The 23,974-nt window shown below is 40.8% G+C and overlaps 1 protein-coding gene and 1 long non-coding RNA gene across 3 annotated transcripts in view; one reads left to right on the forward strand and one right to left on the reverse strand.

Moving 5' to 3' along the window:
- Nucleotides 1-20,849, reverse strand: part of WDR89 (WD repeat domain 89) — a 34,730-nt gene extending 13,881 nt beyond the window's left edge. The window contains exons 1-2 of one of the 2 annotated variants that reach the window (XM_027111448.1): nt 20,758-20,849; nt 9,000-9,128 (exon numbers count right to left, since the gene is read on the reverse strand). The gene's annotated coding sequence lies outside the window, so the exon portion shown is untranslated. Of the gene's footprint in view, nt 1-8,999; nt 9,129-18,878; nt 19,198-20,757 lie in introns of those variants that run through there. The other variant, XM_027111449.1, reaches the window with a different exon arrangement.
- A 336-nt stretch (nt 20,850-21,185) lies between these two features.
- LOC113622845 (uncharacterized) overlaps nt 21,186-23,974 on the forward strand; it is a 41,984-nt gene continuing 39,195 nt past the window's right edge. The window contains exon 1 of the long non-coding RNA XR_003433676.1: nt 21,186-21,282. This is a non-coding gene — a long non-coding RNA (uncharacterized LOC113622845). The remainder of the gene's footprint in view (nt 21,283-23,974) is intronic.

Below are 23,974 nucleotides of genomic sequence, written 5' to 3' on the forward strand. Positions count from 1 at the left end.
CAATAATTCAGAAATGATTCTCAAATGGCTAACATGACAGGTCTAAAACACAGTGGATTTAGCAAAGTCCCTTCTCTCAACAAAGAGCAGTGGGGAGACAGACAGATATATAGACAACTAATTATAATAATGAAAATAGTGGTAAGTATTATAAAAAATAATATTGGGTAAGGCAAGAAATGGGGCAGGAATAGCCTTTTAGATTTGGTCATTAAAGGCAAGCCTCTCTCATGAGGTGAGATTTGAGCCAATACCAGAATAAAATGAGGGAGCAAAGTATTGGACCGTGTGAACCAAGAGAAAAATAATGAAACAAAAATAAAACTAAAAATAAACAAATGGGACCTAACTAAACTTAAAAGCTTTTGCACAGCAAAAGAAACCATAAACAAAACGAAAATTCAACCCTTGAAATGGGAGAAAATATTTGCAAACGAAGCAACCGACAAGGGATTAATCTCAAAAATATATAAATGGCTCATGCAGTTCAATATCAAAAAAAACAAACAACCCAATCCAAAAATGGGCAGAAGATAATTTTCTCTCCTGGGCAGAGAAAAATAGCAAGTGGGCCAGTGCGGCTAACACTGAGTCAGAGAAAGAAAGTGGTGTAGGAAATAAGGTTGAAGGGGTAGCTGCAGTCAGATAAGAGCTTTGCAGGCCACGGTAAGGACTTCAGATTTTATTCTCAAGAGAGAAAGCAAGCCACTGCAGGTTGACAGCAGGTGAGAAACGTCTGTGAAGAGATTCCTCCAGCTGCTGACTGGAAAACAGACCCAGGGCAAGAATGAAAGTAGTAAAGAGGCTTGTGCACAATTTTGGGCAAGAGATAAGAAAGTAGGGAGAAGTGGCTGGATTCAGGCCACAATTATGAAAGAGGAATAAACAGCATTTTCTCATTAGACTTCAAGAGGGGTATGAGAACAATTGTCAAAGATGATTCTTAGGTTTCTGGCCTCAGCCACAAAGTGAATAGACCATTGGCATGTTACTTTTAGGATAATTACAAGCTTTCAGGATAATTACAAGATGATTAATTAGATAATTAGACAATTATCCAATTGTTTAAACAGTCTTTATAAACCGTGGTATATTAATACAATAAAATTATACACAGCAAAAGACAAAACAAAAACCCACACACCACTGGTACATGCAACAAGGTGGACGAATCTCAGAAGTGTTTAGTGACAGAAGCCCGACACAAAAGGTTGCTACAGGATTTCACTTATACAGAGTTTAAGAACAGGTAAAACAAATCTACAATGGTGGCAATCGGAATACTGGTTATCTTTTGGGGGAATCCGGACTGGGGAAGAAAGCAAGAGAACTCTGTGAGTCGTGATTATGCACAGATGTATACATTTGAAAAAAACAAACAAATCATCACGGAGGAGAATGACCCTCTGCCTCCATCACGATTCTCACACTGAGTAAAAAGCATCAACAGTCTACTGCTGGAGGAGAAACAGCATGGTGAGAAATCCCCTATCTGGCACATGCCAGTAGTGCCTGCTAAAAGTTGCGAGTGGAGAAGAACAATGAGGAAAGCCCTCCAGCATCCCAGGCCCAACACTGCAGTGGCTTATTAACATCAAACAAAGGAGAGGTCTGAACAAGCACTATTAATTCACTCAAAATTATCATAGAACTAAATGTGAGGGCAAGAACTACAAAACTTCTAGGAAAGAAGCAGAGAAGTTACGACCCTGGGTTAGGTGAAGACTTCTTAGAATCCAAAAGCACAAACCAGCAAAGAAAAACTTGAATTAATTAAAAATTTAAACTTCTCTGCTTTTTGAAAATCAGTTAGGAAAATAAAATGTCAATCTCTGGGACTTCCCTGGCAGTACAGTGGTTAAGACTCTGTGGTTCCAATGCAGAGGGCACGGGTTCAATCCCTGGTCGGGGAACTAAGATCCCACATGCCGCTGCAGTGCAGCCAAAAAAAGAAAAAAGTCAATCTAAAAGAAAAGAGGCGGGCTTCCCTGGTGGCGCAGTGGTTGAGAGTCCGCCTGCCGATGCAGGGGACACGGGTTCGTGCCCTGGTCCCACATCCTGCGGAGCGGCTGGGCCCGTAAGCCATGGCCGTTGAGCCTGCACGTCCAGAGCCTATGCTCTGCAACGGGCGAGGCCACAACAGTGAGAGGCCCACATACCGCAAAAAAAAAAAAAAAAAAGAGGTGAAGCTCAAGGTACCAGAAATCAAGTTTATTTGGGAACAGCAGAGGAATTGCAATTCGCAACAGCCAAGCTGCAACGCGTTACAGGCAAGTCTGTTGAAGGTTTAGGATGGGTTGCTTTTATGCACAAGCGGTGCCAAAAAGCAGAGTCCAGTTGGGGGCCATGCGGCAAGTCACTGGTTCGAAGATAGGAAGAGATTCTTGGCGGATGCTCATTAGTCACAGGTTAAGTTTCGATAAATCTGTAAATTTGATAATTCTCTAAATCGGGTATTCATGGGAAATCAGTCTCTCAGTCTTTAAGTTTTGTTTTTCTGAGGGCACATGAATGGGTCTACATTTCATATCTTTTGGTTCCATTTTAGATTAAAATCCTTTCACTCTTCCCTCGCTTGAGCAGGATCTTTCACAGACAGTATCGCTGATCAACCTTATTGCGTGGGTATTTGTTTAGTCAGAGATGTTGTTAGATGTTGGGCTGTGTGTCCCTTGGAGCTGCAGAGGACCATTCTAAGATGTTCTGTTCCACCGAAGAGGGAAATGGCAAGTGGATTTTTGGCTTCATTTGAACAATATGGGGAATCTCAGTCATAGTCCTCTAAGGTGGTCAGGTTGATTTCCATGGTCAATTGAGCCTCACGATAAGCCTTAGGAACTTTATTTTGTACATACATCTGAGGAAAAGACATTTGCCTACTGAAATAAGACAGCAGAAATTTCATTAGGAGGATGACACCCAGGGTCAGAAGTCCAGTTATGGTTACTGACTGGAACAAACTTCTCAACCAGTTTCCCCAGCTACCTAATATTTAATAGGTTGAGAATGTCCCAAGTCCTGGAGCTTGGCCTAATTCAGTTAAGAGATTGATACTGTCCATCATTTTTATTTCTTGCATTATTTTTCCCCATTTGTTAACATAAAAACAGCCTTCTTCCCCAAGCAGGACACAGGTTCCTCCCTAGTGTGCAGTGAGGAAGTGTAGTGCTCTGTGGTTTTGTAAGACTACTTCCGCTAGGCTGTCTGTTTGGGTTTGTTGATTTTCAAAGGCTCTAAGAGAAGCATTAAAGGTAGTTGCCATGACTACGGAGAGGTTTCAAATTGCTTTTTCAAGTCCGTTACTCCAACCCAAGGGGAAAAAGACTCAGGCAAAGGCACGCCCAAACCCCTTTCTATCTACTATGGGGTTATTTGTGGGCATCCTTCCAAAATTATATCCATCCCAGCTTTGACGTGCTCTTTTAAGTTGTTAGGAGAAAGAACCCAGACTGGGTACATAGGCAGCGGAAGGGCAACAACTCCACAACGTCCCTTCCATTTAAGGAGGAGTGTTTCTGCACAGAAAGAAATAACCAGTGTTTTCTAAAGACAGGGTGTTAAGTGGGCCCCCTTTTTTTCCTGGTATAAAAGAAGAGCTCTCAGGATCAAAAACATGGTCATTTACACATAGCACATGACAGTCAGCATGGTGGGAATGGCTATAAGAACATTTTAAATTTCTATACATTTGGAATAATAGATGAGATTGATTATTGCGAGTGGGTTTCTCATGGAGGTCTGGGGAATCTCTAGGGAGAAGGTGAGTTGAATTAAGTTCCCACCATTCACCAGATTTTTGATCAATTCCCTATTAAGTACCATTGAAAGGAAGCACATCTGCTTCCCATTCCCTGGTACCATTATAATTTTCATTATCCCACCACAGAGATACATTAATGGAGGAGACATTTAGTCTTCTTGATTCCAGCAGGGAGTGAATTCATGATCATCTGAGTCATATAGAATTGTATAGTTACAAGCGTTTAGTGGGAGGGAGGCCAGAGTTTTGCCAGTACCATAAATGTTTTCAAAACACAAAGATTTTGGGTAAGAGTCCAGACTTGATTAAGGGGTATTCCTTTATGGGCAGGGGGTACCCAATGGAATGCTGTAATGTCTGGTGCCAATTTGCTGCAAGGAAGAACATGCACCTCTTCAAAGGTACCAAAGGAAAAGCCTACATCTCTGCCAGACAGATTTCTCCATCCTTCTAAGGTTAATGGCCAGGTTACCAGTTCAGGTTCATCATGAATGTTATTAGCTCTGGCACAAATCAAACAATCAGTAAGGCTGGCAGAATCAGGGAGTTTGGGTAAGGTGCACCAAGGGATGCGCTAAAGCTAAAGAGAGCAGCAAGAAAGCCAAAGAAAGGGCAATTAGCACTTTAAGCAGCATGACACAGGCCTGTCTGGATATCTTGGGAAAGCTGTCTACTTCTGATGTCATCTGGTTCAGTAGAAAATTTTAGCTTTGAATCACCAGTTAGGTTGCAGATCCACTCAAGTTTGGGGGCCTTTTTACAGAAGAGACGCATGAATCCAGGAGTCCATCCCTTGGAGCTTAGCGACACAGGGGTTAGTCAGCAACAGCTGGTAGGGGCCCTTGCAACAAGGTTGGAGGGAAACTTTATGGATATGTCTTCTCCAGCAGACGAAGTCACCAGGCTGCAAAGGGTGGTGTTTGACATCTTTGTCTCCTGGGAGCATGCTGTGGAAAGATTATTCCTCCAAAGCATTATTATTGTCAATGGATTTAATTAGACCTTTGCAAAACTGAAATATATCCCCTTTTATTATTTGTAGGTCAAAGGAAGCAGGGACTAAATGTGTTGGCTGTCCTATAATTATTTCAAAGGGTGAGAGCTTATGAATCCTGAATGGAACGGGTCCAAGATTTAGAAGAACCAGCAGAAATATTTTTGGTTGAGGTATCTGGAGATTTTTAACTAATTTAGCCAATGGATCTTGATAATTCCATTTGTATGTTCAACCAGTCCTGAAGAGTGAGGATGATAAGCAAAATGAAAATGTTGTAGAACTGGCCAGATGGCACAGATTTGTGAAAGTACTTACCCAGTAAAGTGGGTTCTCCAGTCACTATGGAGTTCCAGGGAGGTTCCCCAAATGGAAGTAATCTTTTCTAAAAGGACTTTAGCTACAGAAGAGGCAGCTGCCTTTCTACATGGAAATGCTTCAGTCCATGTGAAAACATGCACACCATTACTAGTCTAATATATTTATATCCATGAGACAGGGACAACTGTATGAAATCCATCTGCCAGACCTCAAATGGTCTATTGGGTAAATCAGAATGTCCCCAGGCAGTGTAGATAGTCTCCTCTGGGTTGAATTTAGGACAAGATATGTGTTTTTTGTGGCCTTGCCGACGTTTCTCCACCAATATTGATTCATAAATGTTACCATTTTCTCACTGGACCAATGGTTTAATTCATATATGGTAGTTAAAAAGGGAAATTTTAGATTTTTTTTGGCAGGACCAATTTATTACTGTGTCCAAACCAGAGTCCCTTTACTTCACAGTACCAACAGCCTTTGATTTTCCAATTCTGTTTTTCTCTTTCAGAGGCCAACTGTTGTACTTCCCTGGCTAGTTCCCTTAGGTCCTTGCCAGGGGGAGTAGCCTTCTGGACTATGACAGAGGTTTGGTTTATAGATCTCAGAAGGGTGGCATTTTTTGCAGGATTCCTGGTGAGGTGGTTTCCTTTGGCTTCCAGAAAACCAGACTTGGAATGCCCAGGAACTTTAATGACAGCTAGAGCTGCTGGCAGCAGTACGGCATCCAGCAAATTTTGGACATAAGGGCCATTCTTAATTTTAACTCCACTAGAAGTAAGGAAACCCCACTGTTTCCATAACATTCCAAAGTCATGGGCTATCCCAAAGGCATGTCAACTATCTGTACAGACATTTGCCGTCTTGCCTTTGGCTAAAACACATGTTTGAGTGAGAGCATGTAACTCCGCTTGTTGGGCTGAAGTGGTCGAAGGCAAGGGTGCAGCCTCAATGACCTTGCATACCTGGCACAGAATTTGCCATTCTCACTTTTTAGGCAGGAACCATCAAGTAACCAGATCAGCATTCACCAAGGGGGTTTCTTGTAAGTCATCATGAGGGGTCAAGAGGTGATCCATCAAAGTCAAACAGACATGGGGAACTTCATCAGTGCAAGAGGGAAGAGGGATAGCAGGGTTGAGACTGTTATAATGAATAAGAGTCATATGAGGGGAGGTTAGTAAGAGGATTTCATAGGTGGTAAGACATCTCGCTGAAAGGTGTTGAGTGTGGTGCAAAATTTAAGAAAGGCTCAACAGGCTAAGGTACAAAGATGATCAAGGAGGATCCTATAACAGTCTCTTCAGTAGCCTTTACTAAAAGAGTGGAAGCAGGCATCGCTCTAAGGGGTGGGGGTGAAGTATTCTCAGGCCACTGGATCTCACTGTTGGCTGTAGAAACCTAAAGGTCAGTGATAGTCCCCATGTTTTTGGGTAAGTAATCCGAGGGCATTCACTTCCTTTTCATATACAAAAAGGAAAAAGGGTAGCTGATAATTTAGGTGTCCAAAGGCAGGTGGATTTATTAGGCTTTCCTTCAAGATCTGAAAGGCCAAGCTATCTTGATCATCCAAACAATGGGGTCAGGTTGGTGTTCTTTAGTAAGGCATATAGGGGCTGAACCACTAAGGAGAAATTTGGGATCCAATTATGACAATGACCAGCTAGTCCCAGAAAGCCTCCAGAGAATTTTATGTCATTTAAATCAGTCTTTCAAACTTGTGAGAAGTCAGAAGGCCTCAGTAAAGCCTTGAGGCATGACTGTCCAGATGTACTGTTGTCCTTCAGGTAAAGGCAAAGAGACACTGACTACCCCTTCCAACAGGGATACTAAAAACCCACTGTATAAGTTGACTAGAATGTAAAAGTTGCTTCCAGTATGGATGGATACCAACAGCATGTGGGGATTAGAAAAGACAGGACGGCAGAGAATTACAATGTTATTTATTGCCCTACGGTCTTGGACAAATCTCCATCCTCATCCTGTTTTGTTTTTTGTTTTTTGTTTTTTGGTGGTACGCGGGTCTCTCACTGCTGTGGCCTCTCCCGCTGCGGAGCACAGGCTCCGGACGCACAGGCTCAGCGGCCATGGCTCACGGGCTCAGCTGCTCCACGGCACGTGGGATCTTCCCAGACCGGGGCACAAACCCGTGTCCCCTGCATCGGCAGGCGGACTCTCAACCACTGCGCCACCAGGGAAGCCCCATCCCGTTTTTTTAACAGGCAAAATAAGGGTATTACAAGGACTAGCACAAAGGATAATAAGCCCTTGGGCCTTATGGTCCTCTATAATGGGCCTTATGCCCTGTCAACCTTCTTTATTCACAGGATATTTGTTTATTCTTAGGAGAGGTTTTGTGTGGTCAATCTGGATCATAATGGGAGGGGCACCATGAATTGTGCCTTTTTCTGTTAAGAATTTTGTCCAAATATTAGGGAATACCAGGTTTAATAGGACAGATGAGTACAAAGTTTGGACTGCCTTGGTTTGTAGAGTGCCAATAATGGCAAAAGGGGTTAAATTTTCCTAAGTGTAGAATTCAAACTCAAGGGATATTTCTGCCTTTTGAGAGGAAAAAAAAAGGCAGCATTGTATTTCTCCAGAAAATCTCATCCCAGTAAACGTTTGGGAGCAGGCATTTATCTTGCAAAGGTCCAGACAAAAAAATATGGGCTGAGAAATATGGACACATTGCAGTTTTTTTAAGACTCCCACTATTTGAACATACATATTACTCCAAGAAAGGGACTGTTTAATTGTAGTGGGGTTGAGCACTTATAAGAGTAGCTCCTGTGTCAATTAATACTGTAAGGTGGGACTTTCCTGGTGGCGCAGTGGTTAAGAATCCGCCTGCCAATGCAAGGGACATGGGTTCAAGCCCTGGACCAGGAAGATTCTTCATGACACAGAGCATCTAAGCCTGTGCACCACAACTACTGAAGTCTGTGTGCCTAGAGCCCATGGTCCACAACAAGAGAAGCCACCGCAATGAGAAGCCCACGCACGGCAAGAGAGAGTAGCCCCGGCTTGCCACAACTAGAGAAAGCCCGCGCGCAGCAATGAAGACCCAACACAGCAATAAATAAACAAACAAACAAACAAATAAATAAATGTATTAAAAAAAAATACTGTAAGGAATTTGTCCCTGATCTGGAGAGTAGTTTCCTCCAGTCTACATAATGGCAGAACAAGGAACAGTCCCTGTGTGTCCTTGGAGTCCCATCATTGGGGGTGGGTTTGGCCATGGGTTCTTAGAAGGTTGTGACTATTTGGATTTCTATTTGTAGTAATCCTTTTACCAAGGTCAGGTTTTTTACAATAATGTCAGAGTCCTGTAGGACGGATTTGCTTTGGAGTTTCTATCCGTTGGTGCTGTAGATTCAAAATCTTAGTTGTCTTTTTTCTAGAGTCACCTTCTATGGTGTGAGCTAATTTATTAGGCAGATTGACAAGGTCAGGGGTGAACACTGTCTCCCATTCGATACAGGTTCTTTTGACCAACAAGGATAAGTCCTTGTGCAGGCAATTTATACACATGGAATTAAAAGCCACCTGAGTGGGGACTTCTCTGGTGGCGCAGTGGTTAAGAATCCGCCTGCCGATGCAGGGGACATGGGTTCGTGCCCCGGTCCAGGAAGATCCCACATGCCGCGGAGCGGCTAGGCCCGTGAGCCATGGCCACTGAGCCTGCGCGTCCGGAGCCTGTGCTCCGCAACGTGAGAGGCCGCAACAGTAAGACGCCCGCGTACCGCACTGGCTAGGATTCCCCAAGGGGGAGGCCACCTTTAGTACATTCAGATGACTAGATAAAATTATCAGAAACAAAAGAGTACTTACCAGAAAGACAATCTGTCTCTATCTAGATTTTGAATAAAGTAAGGCAGCTCAACCAAAAGGAGGTAGCTTGAGATCTGAGAGGAGACTTACCAAACTGAAAGTTACAGCGACTCACAGAAGCAAACAGTGCAAAGGACTCAAGTGCAGGAACCTCACTTGATCCCGGAAGTTCAAGTGGTTGGCGCCTTCAGATCACTTATGACACGATGCAATGTCAACCTAAAAGAAAAGAGGTAAGCTGAGTTACCGAAAATCGAGTTTATCCTGGAGTAGCAGAGATATTGCAGTTCAGGACATGCATGCTGCAGTAAGCTACAGGTGAGTCCACTGAAGGTTTAGGCTGGGTTGCAATTATGGGCAAGGAGTGCAAAAGGGGAGGGTCCAATCAGGGGCCATGCAGAGTTCACTGGCTCAAAGATGGGGAGAGATTCATTGGTCAGAGGTTAAGTTTCACTTTTGTAAATCAGGCATTTATGGGAAATCAGTCTCTCAGTCTTTAAGTTTCATTGTTCTGAGAGCACAAGTGTGAGATTCTCCATTCCATATCTTTCAATTCCATTTTAGATTAAAATCCTTTTACAGTTTTATCCACATCAGGCTGGAGGGACATATGGGGGTAGCCAAGGGAGGATGTAAAATAGACATTTGGATACATCAGTTTACAGCTCAGGAGGAAAGTATAAAACTGGGTCATCAGACTATAGGAAATAGGCAGTAGTTAAAAAGTAGGGACTTGGATGAAACTCCCGAAGGGGAATTATACAGAATGATATAAAACAACAGGTCAGGGCTTCCCTGGTGGCACAGTGGTTAAGAGTCCGCCTGCCGATGCAGGGGACACAGGTTCGTGCCCTGGTCCGGGAAGATCCCACATGCCGCGGAGCAGCTGTGCCCGAGTGCCATGGCCGCTGAGCCTGTGCGTCGGGAGCCTGTGCTCCACAACAGGAGAGGCCGCAACAGTGAGAGTCCCGCGTACCGCAAAAAAAACAAAAACAAAAACAAACAAAGAAAACAGGTCAAGAATGGAATCCTGAGGGCTTCTCTGGTGGCGCAGTGGTTAAGAATCCGCCTGCCAATGCAGGAGACACGGGTTCGGACCCTGGTCCGGGAAGTTCGCGGCATGTGGGATCTAACTAAGCCCGTGCGCTACTGAGCCTGCACTCTAGACCCCGCGAGCCACAACTACGAAGCCTGCACGGCCTAGAGCCCATGCTCCACAACAAGAGAGGCCACCGCAATGAGAAGCCCACGCACCGCAGTGAAGAGTAGTCCCCACTCGCCACAACTAGGGAAAGCACATGCAGAGAAACGAAGCCCCAATGCCACCATACATACATACACACATACATACATAAATACATACATAAATATGAATTAGGAAAAAAAAAAAAGAATGGAACCCTGAAACACCAGTTAAAGGAATGGGCAGAGGAAAAATAAAAACTATAAAGGAGACAAAGAAAGAACCAGAAGAACCTCAGAAAAGTGTCCAAACAATAGACAGCTAGTATTAACTGATTAATAACTAGGTTCCTGTATCAGTCTCTTCACATATATTGCTTCATTTAACCCTACCAATAATCCTAAAAGATAATCTTTTTATTGCTGCTTTTTAGGTGAGGAAACTGAGGCTTAGAGAAATAGGTATTGCACAGTAGTTAAGAGAATGGGTATACCGCCAGACTGTCAGGGTTCAAATTCTGGCTTCACCAGCTGCATAGCACAGGGAGATCAGCTCCGTGCTTTGTGACCACCTAGAGGGGTGGGATAGGGAGATGGGAGGGAGACGCAAGAGGCAGGGGATATGGGGATATATGTATATGTATAGCTGATTCACTTTGTTATAAAGCAAAAACTAACACACCATTGTAAAGCAATTATACTCCAATAAAGATGTTAAAAAAAGAAAATTCTGGCTTCACTAGTTATGTGTTTCAGCTTCCTATTCTTTAAACAGACGTTAACAGTTCCAACCTAACAGGGTTGTTATAAGATATAAACTAATTACTACATGTTAAGTGCTCAGAATGATGCCTGACCAGGAAGTGCCAGCACAGAGAATTTCAAAGAAATGCAAGTGTCAAATGATAAACTTGCAGAATAACCTACTAGATTTTACATATATATATATATATATACATATATCCCCCATGCTGTAAACCATGATAACTGACATCAAACTGAATATATACACTGGGGGCAGTGGGGGCAGGGAGACAAGCAGACTAGATACTTCTACAGTGAATTCACAGTATGAAATGTTCTCCCCAAAAGTCACCAAACAGAAAGATGCTTTAACACTTTAACATACTAATAATTCTTTTAATTTCCACTGTTAACCAGTGCCTGAAATAAAGTTAAGCCAGAATGAGGCTTCCTAATACTGGAGAGCTTATAATCATGTCCACATATCTCTCATACAAAAGGCAACAGTTTATAAATATTTATAAATAGATAGTTAAAGATATCTTCTTTTACATTTTGAAGTATAGATTCACTATTTACTACTCCAAATTAGATGAGTATCCAAAAGGGATCTATTGAAATAGAAATCAAAACAGTGGTAAAAACCCTTAAACATAAATATTTATAGCTTTATATTCGTGTAAAGATTCAATAGGACAGACCAGTTCTCTTAACCACTTTGTGCCATATCACGGGAAGATCAGAATCTAGTTAAGTTCTAAACTCATTTCCTTTCCTCTGAACACAGTGAAAGATCCTGATATCAGAGAAATAACCAACAAAAGGCATAATTCTTGAACCATGCTACAAAAGCCGGATATTAAGAGGAAAAAAAATTCCACACTTACTGTATAGATCTGATGTGAAGGATAAAAAGGACTGGAAATATTGTACTGTCAAGTTTAACTTTACTAAACATGAAGACTTAAGCTACCAAATTCTTTTTTAATACTTGCCCTCTTTGCTCATGGCACTGATGACTACTGCCATCGAGCAACAGGTGCAAAAATTAGAGAATGACAAAAAACATCATTCAGGACTTAATTACAAAGTCTCTAAACAGAATAAATTTCCACTGTTACCCAGGATAACTGAGATTTTCTTAAGTTGTTTTTTCCTCTTCACCTAGCAATATAAATTCCTACCTCTATGTGAACTCCTAGATTTTATCCTCAACCCTGATCTCTCTTCAAAATTCCAATCCCATATTTCTAATGTCTGCCTAGACCTCTACCCTCGAACGTGCTGCCAAAACTTCAAATTAAATATACTCAAAATGTAACTCAAACATATATTCCTCATCTCTGTTAACTGCACAATCTTCTCAGTCACCAAGGCTCAAAATCTCAGAATTACCTTTGATTAAAAGGAGGCAAACGACAAGATTCTCCTCGCTAATAAAGCCTACCTTGAAAATCACCCATTACATCCATCTCCTCACTGTTTGTCCTGCCACTATCCTCCTGTTTTCCATTACCTCTCGCCTGCAACTGCAATAACCTCCTCTGTGCCTGATACAGAGCATGACAGGAAACACTTGACTTAACATCTGATTCCTGGCCAAAGATGTCAAGAACGGGAAAATTTCTTACTTCCCACACGAGAAATATCATGTGAGAGTTTTATTCTTAGAAGCCAACTTCATGTTGTAAAAAATATTGACACTCAGTATATCAGAAATAAAAGCAAATATAGATTTCACAAACATTTCTTAAGTACATAAACTAAACACTTAATTTTTATAAAGTACGACATACATTCTTTTGTTGTTTCTGCATGAACTTGCAGATGTTTGAACATGTGAATTACACACTATATTTTATAGCAAGCCCAGACTCATCAATACTTTAATAGGCTAGGCAAAATATTTTCCCCACAATACAACTGCAAAAGAGTTGCTACTCTCTCCAAGAACCCTACATCATTTTCTTGAGTTATCTAGATAATACCCATGCTTCAAGATATAGCTCAAATTCTACCAGTACTACAAAATCCTTCTTAACTCAGCCTAAAGTGAGTTTCTACTTCCTCTGAATGCCAAAAGATCAACTGTTATTCATTTAGCAATCATATACCAAATATACTAAAGTGCTATTTATCTCTAGTTATATGTTTTATATATTTATATTTGCTTCTTTCTCAGTGTAAAGTATAAACTTCTTAAGGACAGGAACCGTATTTTCCAATTCTCTAATATCAATCCTCCACCAGCCTGAGACTAATTCCACAGCTTACCTCACGAAATGCTACCTCCCATAAGAGGAGTATAAAAATATAAACACACACAAAACACACTCAATAGAGGCAGGCAGAAGGCAAAGATAAGGAACTACACATAGATGTAAAACAATGACAGTCAAAGACAGGAAACACACACACACACACACACACACACACACACAGACCAAGCTTTAGAAGCAGCTATCCCTTTTGTGGAGAAATTAAATAGTAGTAATATTATCAATATTGATAAAACATCCATAACCACAGTTTAGAGGTAAATTCACTCAACCTCCTAACATCATAGAAAGCACCAGGAAGGCATACCTGAGGAGGCTAAGGAAAGGGCTAGGATTTGGGAACATCATCTTACCATCTCACACAGTACCCTACAGGCAGAAAGTATTCAACAAACACCTGATGGTTTGAATGCAATTTAATAACTAGATCTGCAAACCCAAATCTCAGACCAGAATGTTCAAAATGCAACTCTTCTTGCACAAAATACTTTACGGGATCAAACTAACTCAAAATTCCAGTATAATGCACTGAATACTTTGTGCTTTGCTTATATGATACAAACATGCTTTTGATGCCAAAAAGATACATCCACATTATAATCTTTAAAGATTTTAAAAAATAACCCAGTGATTCATAAAATTGTATTCTTCCTATTTTTATAATGGCTCAGGGTATTTGTGTGATTTTCAGTCTCCCTTCTTAGTTCCTAAGAAATAACTTCAATTTGACTTTACAACCTCAGGGTGGGGTGGGGGCAGGGGAAGGGAAAGTTTGGAAAGAATGAAATAGCTCTGCAAAAATAATTCAGTGCTACATTAAATACAAATTAATGACAGGCTAATGAAATCACAGTGGCGCAGTGGTTAAGAATCTGCCTGCCAACGTAGGGGACACAGGTTCCAGCCCTGGTCCAGGAAGATCCCACATGCCGCGGAGCAACTAAGCCCGTGCGCCATGACTACTGAGCCTGCACTCTAGAGCCCGCGAGCCACAACTACTGAGCCCACGTGCCACAACTACCGAAGCCCGCGTGCCTAGAGCCGGTGCTCCGCAACAAGAGAAGCCACCACAATGAGTAGCCCGTGCACCGCAACGAAGAGTAGCCCCCGCTCACTGCAACTAGAGAAAGCCGGCTCACAGCAACGAAGACCCAACACAGCCAAAATTTAAATAATTAATTAATTAATTAAACAACAACAACAACAAACACTAACCACTATGAAAAATTTAGCTTCAGTATCTATTCTTTCTTCCTTTCTTGAAAATAGATGCCTGTCATGCATGCTAACAACTTTAGGTCTGAGTAATACAGGGCTGAAGGATTCATGAAGAAACGGAAGCAGTCCGACAGAATTAGAACCAAGATAAAAATACTCTAACAAGCAGCCGAGAATTGGAAACACAATGGAAAACGAAGGAACGTGCCTCTGAGATGGACCTAGTCAATATGAGTGAGCTGAAAGGTGTTAAAGGTGGAAATGAAGGCAGTGTTTTTATGGGAAAAGATCTGCACTAGAAGTAAGGAGGCTTACTTTCTTTTTTTTGCCTGTGACCTTCAGTAAATCACAGATCCAATCTGAATCTTGGTTGCCTCACATTTCCACTTGTTCTGTTTACTGATACTTTTGTATGCATCAGTGACATTAACAGTAACTAAGACATAATGAACTCTTGTTATAATCCAGGCACTGTTCTAAATGCCTTATATGCATTGTATCTCATTTAACCTTCCAGACAGCCCTACAAAATAGGTACACTTACTTCTCCCATTTTATATAATTAGGAAGTAAAGCTTAGAAAAGGTAGGTGATACACCAGAGGTCACTTTGCTCACAAATGCATAGCAGGGACTGGAACTCAAAACTGGTTTCAGAGCCCACACTCTTAAATACTTTCTTATACTGCCTCTCAAATGATATAAAGGAAATATTTTACAAAGCATTCTTAAATGGCCATTCAAATGTAAAGTCCTGTTATAATTCTTATTTGCACTAATCAAAATGACTTCATACAACCAAGCAACGTAAAGTTAAAATACTTAAAGCATGAATATGTGGAAGGCCTTAACAAAGTTTTTTAAGACAGTGGTAATATCAATGATGTGAAATCCAGTGCAAATTTTAGTTGAATGGATGTGTAAATTTCCAAGTATTTATAGTCTTAGAGACTTACAGTATCAGCTACAAGATATAATTTAAAATATAAGCCATCCCCTAGAGCTTTTTCTCTTTTAGCTATTATTTCACATTAATACTTGATGAATGATACTGAATAAAATCATTAAGGAAGGAATTTATTTAATAGTGTTTGTCAGGCACTGTTTTAAGCACTTCACAAATATTTACTCATTTAATCCTAACAGCCTACAAAGTAGTTATAATTGGAGCCAGTATTCAACTCAGGTCGTCAGGTTTAAGGATCTGTGCTCTTAACCACTAGCTCCATTGCAATTCAAGAAATGGTGAAATTCTTTTTTTTTTAGGCCAATATAAAGTACTAATGATCAGGATGAATGTCCACAAAGAGAATGGAGCCATCACTTACCTCAGCATACATACTAATACAAAGGAACATGTAAAAGAAATATATTAACTGATATGGTAAACTAATCTACGCTATCAGGAAAAGTTATTAGTCTTTGGAAGAAGAGGTTTCTTTTAATTTTCCTATGAAATTGTACTGTTAGCAAACCAAAGGAATGAAATTGGGAAAATAATATTAATTAACACTAATATTAATTTTAAAGAGTTGATAGACAGGATTTTTATCATTTTTTGGTCCAGGCATCTTATGAAGCAGCAAAAAACTTAAAAAAAAATCACATGAACTAGTGGATTTCACAATAAAATTCATGCTAAATTTGAACCTTTTAAGGTATAACAGATACTTAATACAACCTTGTATTTTGTTTATGAAAGAATTACATTTTTCAAAGGACTACAGTATTTCTTATTTCATCTGTTTCTCACAACTCCGAGAGTTAAGTAGGAGAAGTACTATTATTCTTATTTTACAAATACGAAACTTAAGCTCAGAAAACTTAAATATTTTGCATGGTCTAGATATACCTTCTGACTCCAAGTGCTTCTTCTATTACATCATGCTGCCAAAATGGTAAGCTTTATACTTTTCAAGTTGTTTCACAGCCAAGAAAATTTGGAAAATATACAGCAGAAAACATAATGAAGTTTTATGGTTGTTAAAATGTAAAGAGATTTGCTAAAAATCTCATTATTATATGATGTACAAGTTATCTAGCTGAAATGATGAACAAGTTAATTCAGCCAAAATGAACTTGGAACCCAAGAAAAATCTGCATTTAAAGCTAAGTGGTAGGGAGTTACTTACACACACACACACACACACAAACAAGGTAACTAAATCCAATTTTAAATGCATAAATGTGAAATAACGTAACTCTACAATAATACTACTTTTCAGGAAGTAAAAAAAAATCACTTCTAACTACCATTCATCTCAATCACTTAAATGCTAGCTTCCCAGAGATTATCCGTTTCAAAGATAGTTTTTAAAAATGTTCATTCCGGGGCTTCCTTGGTGGCGCAGTGGTTGGGAGTCCGCCTGCCAATGCAGGGGACGCGGGTTCGTGCCGCGGTCCGGGAGGATCCCACATGCCGCTGAGCGGCTGGTCCCGTGAACCATGGCCGCTGGGCCTGCGCGTCCGGAGCCTGTCCTCCGCGGCGGAAGAGGCCCACAACAGTGAGAGACCCGCATACCGCAAGAAGAAAAAAAAAAAAAAAAAAAGTTCATTCTGGGACATACCTGGTGGCGCAGTGGTTAAGAATCCGCCTGCCAATGCAGGGGACGTGGGTTCCAGCCCTCGTCCGGGAAGATCCCACATGCCGCAGAGCAACTAAGCTCATGCGCCACAACTACTGAGCCTGCGCTCTAGTGCCCGCGAGCCACAGCTACCGAAGCCCGTGCGCCTAGAGCCCGTGCTCCGCAACAAGAGAAGCCACCGCAATGAGAAGCCTGCGCACCACAAGGAAGAGTAGCCCCCACTCACCGCAACTAGAAGAAGCCTGCATGCAGCAATGAAGACCCAACGCAGCCAAAAATAAATAAATTTATTTAAAAAAATTTTTTAATGTTCATTCCTCTATATATCTATTTCACCTGAATTACTACCCAGCCAAGGAACAGAGAAGGCTGGTGAACCAAATAGGAACATTTAACAAATAAGTGAAATAGCTTAGGTTTGGATTATCAGTTATATAATTATCGAGAAAACACCCAATAAACTGTACCTTAAGTGCACAAAAATAAAAATGTTGTAGCTATAAACTGTGTACTATACCCTCACAGCCCTAAGTTAGGTGGTGGACCACCCACATTGGACTTGCAAAGAAGACGGCCTAAAACTAGTCTTGTAATCATTAGCTTGACACCAATTTGAGGGAATAAAAGCACTAAAGAAGCTGATAAAGAATTTTTTTGGAATAAGTTATTTGTGGAAAAATATTACAGAAGTTTTTCCTCGGGCCCACTTTACCATGCATGAGAGTGGTTCAAACTCAGACGTTTTTTTTTAAATTTCTTTTTAAAAATTATTATTTTTTATTGGAGTAGAGTTGATTTACTTTATGCTGTACAGCAAAGTGAATCTGTTATACATATACATATATCCACTCTTTTTTAGATTCTTTTCCCATATAGGCCATTACAGTCAAACTCAGACCTTGATCTGGTACCCTGTAGACTGCTGATACAAGAGCCATGCCTGGAAAAGTCCAAGAGACTGTGGCTGGATACCTGCTCAAACAGAACAAGGACAAATGGGTGCATCACACTGCATTGTTATTTATACAGCAAAGGATGTGAGACATTTTCTTGTGGACCTGATGATGGCAAAGGTATGGAGCCAGCAAAAAAAAGAACTTTGTGTAATAGGTTTGTCTAGAGGCATTTGGACGTCAACAGAGTTCACAGGGTGAAGAAACTAAAGGCTGGAAACTAAGGGCTGAGGACAAGTCTTAAGAAGCTGGCTACAGGTACTGCCCATTGTAGCAGACTGCTAACTCATCAGCAGATCACTAGGGTAGGCGCACAACTAGACTGGTTAGGTGTGGCTATGTGACAGAGTCTTAGCCAAAAGAACCTGAGAAAAAGCAATGTATGTCACTTCTAGGGCTGGCCCACAGAAATGTCCCGCATGTGCTTCTCCTTGCCCTTTACCCTTCCATCTCCACGCAAAAAGCACAGAGACTGTCACAGAGTAGTTCTTATATACTGAATGCCTACTTGAAGCTGGGTTCTTTCGTATTTTATCTTATTCCAACATATCCACACTGGGTGGGATGGTAACAAACCCAACTCATCAGATTCTGTCTCCTGAGAATTATTAATTCCAGCCAGACATGAGAGGAACAGAATATTACCTCCTTCTGAAGATACAACAAAACACTGAAGTCATCAGAGCTACTATCTCCTTGCTGGGGGGACTAGAGGATATCAATCATGAGGGACTATCAGTCCAGTTCTCCAAGAAGCCTAGTGCATATTCTAGCCTTAGGAGCAATGAGACTCAGCGTATTTAGTTGCATAGATGGCTTCCTTATAATAAATCCCCATCATCTGAGGTCATGCTTCTTAAACTAGGGGACACACCTATGACTATAGTAAACTGGCTATTATAAGAAGCCACAAAATAAACTGTCTATCTCCGTAGAACAGCAATGTTATGATGTGGCAATAGTTCAAAACAGTATCAAATACAAATATGAAATTAAATGCAATACTCACATGAATTTTTAAGGCAGAAGATTAGAATATAAAGAAATTTCACTCTTCTAAGGGGTTAATTCAGGCTTTGTATCCACATTATCACAGGAATATTCATTTACCTCTTCTGTTTTCCAGGGGAAAAGCTGAAGTACCAACCTATGGTAACTTAGAAGGGTCTTTTCACAGCAATCCAGAAGTCATTTTTTTTCTCTCTTACAGCATATCCTACTAGACTTTAAGCTGCACTAGGATAGGATATGTTTTACCCTTCTTTATACCCTTTGTGGCAAGCTAAAAGTAATGCACCCCCAAAACATCCAAGCTCTAATTCCTGGAACCTATGAATGTTTCCTTATACATCAAAAAGGATTTTATAATTAAGCTAAGGATCTTGAGATGGAGAGATTATTCCGGATTATCTAGATGGGACCTAAGTATAAACACAAGTGCCCCCACTAAGACGAAAGCAGACGGATTTGACTACGGCAGAGAAGGTGATATGATTACGGAAGCAGAGATTGAAGTGATGTGCTTTTAAAATGAAGGAGCCACAAGCCAAGGAATATAAAAGGCTACCAGAAGCTGAAAAAGGCAAGGAAATGGGACCTCCCTTCAGAGTCTCCAAAAGTAATCAGAACTCAGAAAAGCAGTAAAATGAGCTGACCTACTTTTGCTTTATGCTATCTACAGCAGTCTGAGGAAAGAATACAAACCAGACAAGCACCACTTCTGCATTCACAGGGAATACTATCCTGAACCCTGGATAAGCAGATAAGTGGGCCACATACTCTTAAGAGGTATTTCACACTCAAGTGGTACTAGGCTGCATGTTATCCACTGTATGTGTGTATATACATAATACTTTAATTATAATAGATATTGCATATTAATGATAGTCTAGCTTCCATAGGAAAGAATTTGAAAAGCAGAAAACTGTCATATGTAGTTAACATCAGTAATTTATACATATTATATCATTTGATCCTCACGACTCCAGGAAGTAGACAAGTCTGGAACTGATTTCAATTCTGCAGTGGAGGAAGAGGCGGCTGAGAAGGTGACTTGCCCAAAGGTTAGTAAATGGCTCCTACTCTTATGTCTTTCTACTAGATCATTTTACCTCGATAACATCAATCGATTTACTTCTAGGTATGTTGTATTAGCTTCTAAAATAACTTCGCTAGGAAAGAAAACAAGACCAACATTTTACAAGCAATACCATATTTAAATTTTACGTGCGTGGAAGCCGAATGTCACACTCAATTAAGTGGTCAGAGAAAAGCTGAAGAGAACACGTGGACGAGTAACTTAACATATCTGTTTCTTCGCATGAAAATGAGAACCGTAACAGTACCTAACCCTTTAGATGTTGCTGTGTGGATTAAATGAGATAATACACGTAAAGTGCCTATCATGAAAGCTAGTCTCAGAGTTCGTACTATATACTCCAGCACGTCTCTTCCCAAAGGAAAATCTGCTTTCTGACGCCGAAAATTAACCAACCCAGGAGGTGGGTAATTTAAGAATGCGAGGGAAGGGAATGAGGGTAGGGGAAAAATAGGTCCTGGCTACCTCTCCTTGAACACTTGACGAATAGGCGCTTTGTTTTTACTCAAAAATAACCCAGAGGAGTGCTGGGGGCGGCTTCGGCGACACCAACCTAACCCTTGGAAGGCCCGCGGGGCAGGGACAGCACGGGCATGACCCAGGGGCTCCGACAACTGCACCAGAAGCCCCAACACGTGGTTCTCTCCTCCCAGCTCCTCCCCATTTCCCTCTGCTCCTCGTGCTACAGGCTCAGTGGCTTCGGCTTTCTATAGTCAACCGGTACTGTCGCTGCCCGTCTAGAGAGCTGCCCATCCCAGGAACCTGCCCAACGCAAGTCTGGGAAATATACCTCAACAGAGAGCCCACACCTGCTGCAGGAGAGAACTCAGAGCACAGCCTCTGCGCGGACCGGTCGACCGGAACTCCACCCTCCACCTCTCTGATTGGATAAACGCACAAAGGAGGATGCAGAGGATTGGTCAGCAGCACAGAGGCGGGCCATAGCCCAGGGGAAGGGAAAGGGGTTGGGCGGGGGGAGCGAAGAAGCGCCAGGGAGTGGCCTCTCTCCGGATTGGACAAATGCAAGATATCTGCGCCAGCGTAGACCCAGCTTCCGTATAGCGCTGCACAGCACTGCCCTTTACGTTACGTTAGCGGAAGTTTTAACGACTTATCGTTTGTGCTGAAAGCTTAGGTCTCCTTGCTGCGTGGCCAATAAAGAGCAAGAATATAAACGAGTTCCGCCTCTTCCTCGGACCAATGGGTTCTTCAGTTGACATAGGGCGACGTGTTTCTTTCAGCGTTTAGACGCTAGAACTCCCACAGAGCCACACTCGGGTAGAGAATTGCTATGTTGACCAGACAGTAACTGCAGGTGAGAAATACTTAGTAGTTCGAATCGGGCCCTGAAACACCCACATACGCTCAGAACTCGTATGATTTCAGCGTTGTAATGTGGAAGAATTAGGGCTTCTCCCGGTCCTTTGCTTGGCTGTGTCATTGGCTGAAAAAGCTGTCAATTTGAATGTAACTCCGCCTCCACCCCCAGGGAACCTTGGGATTTCAAGTATCGGGCGCAAAGATCCTATGGCTTTAAATGTGGTTGTCGCTGAGCTCTTCGTTGCTAACAACCGCTGACATTTATTGTGGTTTTCATGTGTTCCGTTGTGCTTTTTTAATCCTTTCACTTATCAGCACCATTAAGGCCCGAGGACACTTAGGAAGACTGGAAAGACTTCATGTATGTTTGTAAAGATAAATACTAGTGTTTCAAACATTCCACTACTGTGCCTGGCTCTCTGCTAGATGTTCGTAATTAACGTACTAAGCGGATACTAAGTCTTAGCTTTTGCCTTTACAACAAAATGGTCTTGGATTTGCATATTAGTGCCCATTCGAGGATATTTGAAAAGCGCCCTAAATTTAACAGCTATCTATACTGTTTTGTCGCTGCTTACATAAATCAAGTGTTGATAGGACATGAAGCAGAACTGGCTGCTGTCTTGACAGAAAAGTAGTGCTGTAATTAAAATGTCAAACGTGACCAGTTTCAGGAGGCACGCACATTGTATATTATTCGAGATTGTATTATCACGTCTATTTTCAGTCTTATTGGAAACATGTTAGTTTAAGGCAGAATTTCCCTGCCTTTATTGAATCATGAACTCCTTTCACTTCTGTGAGCACATTTAGTAATGTTTCATCACTTTGTGTTTAGCAAATGTAAAAATCAATGTATAAATACCAAAAGTTTTTGAGTGGAATTTTTCCTTCCAACAAATTTTTTTCTATTTAATATGTAATACAAATTTTCATATATGTAAGAAAAGGGCTTGTTGTTGGACTAAAAATTAAGTACACTTTTAGAGGATTTAAGCCAAGCAGAAACTGCTTTTTTGACTGATGTTTGGAATAATTACTTTTATGTTTTAAAAAATCAAATTACTTTAATAATTTTTTGTGTCTTGTTTGTAGATGATGAGAGAAGGTTTCAGGTTTTATTTGCAAATGAAACATGAGAAACATAACTTTTTTATAATTCTCAATAAATAGCCAAATTGGGTGTAATCATCACTATATTTCTCCTTTAAATATTTGATATGATGTACTAAGTGACATATATGGATACGAAAATCACCCTGAGACAAAAATGCAGATTTATTAGTTTTAATGCTTTCCATTAACTAACATTTTGAAAGAATGTTCCTTTTGACTCCTATTTTAAATCAGTGGTCCATTTGGGATGTTAATTAAATTCGTTTGACTAAGAATAAAAACCATTAAAAACTGCAGGTATCAAGACTGCTACTGTCGTTAGCAGGGTTCAGCAGAGTGATAAATCAACTGAGTGACTGACTCCTAGACACATTTGGCTGATCGGTATTAACTGTCCTAAGTGCTCACTCTTTTGGAGTCTTTTGTACGCTCTCAAAGTGTTCCATTTTAAAGAGAAAAAACTTTAGTAGTTATTTTTTGTTTAACTGAGAATTTAAAAGTAGAAATTGCAACAGGCACCATTACTGCTTTTTAAGATGTGAACCCAGGAATCACCTTGGTACACCCTCTGTTGGGAAATAGTTTAAGGAATGACCTCAAGGTGAGATAAATGCAAGATGACTTTCGAGATACAGGAAGAGAATAGTACAATCCCCATTTGTAATATTTACTTTTTAATATCAACATTTTTCTTTTTCTTTTTATATCTGTATTTTTAAAAATAGTGAACATGATATAACAGTATAAACTTTGAAATCTAACCATATATATGTATATATGTTTATATATATATGAATGGTTAAAAAAATTATTGAGAAATATGTGATCAACAAAGGTGTGGAGGTGTTAAAGAAAAGATTATTCATGACACTTTTTAAGAGGGTAAGGCAGACTTTATTCAACAGGGGCTACTGTGGTAGGGTTTTGTAATAGGGGAGAGAGATTGGACTCAACTCTGAATACAACAGGAAAAGTGGGAATTTATAGCCAAGGAGTAGGGGATAGGGGGTCAGTGGATGGAAAATTACTATGAAGAAACATCAGGCATAAGGGGGATTATTGCTACATCACTCAACAGTATTCTTACCAAAAGTAGGTGGGTGTAATCAGACATCAACTGGGGGATAATGAAGGATGAGGCACTCAATCAGATATTGAGGGAGGGTGATTCTGGTTAAGCTGCCTTAGCAGAATTCTTGCTACAGGATTCTTAAACGCTACAAGGAAGGACATGGGAGCTGAAGGTCAAGCCTAGTCAAAAGAGCACACATGTATATACAGCCCACACATACTCTTACTCCTATATATACATAAAAATATTTGTATTTGCTATTGTTAAAATATGAAGTCTGAATTACACATAATAACTGCTTGAAAATACTCAGGCACAATCACTATACCAGGGCTCAACCAGAGAAACAGAATCAGTAGGAGACACATATTAAGGAATTTTTTGCAAGGAATTGACTTACACAGTTGTAGGGGCTGGCTAGGGGATAAGTCTGAAATCTGTAGAGCAGGGTGTCAGGAGAGGCAGGCTGGAACTCTCAGGCGTGAGCTGAAGTTGCAAT

The sequence above is a fragment of the Aethalodelphis obliquidens genome, unplaced genomic scaffold, assembly GCF_003676395.1.
Source record: "Aethalodelphis obliquidens isolate GAN/ISIS:26980383/991018 unplaced genomic scaffold, ASM367639v1 scaffold10, whole genome shotgun sequence".
NCBI lineage: Eukaryota > Metazoa > Chordata > Mammalia > Artiodactyla > Delphinidae > Aethalodelphis > Aethalodelphis obliquidens.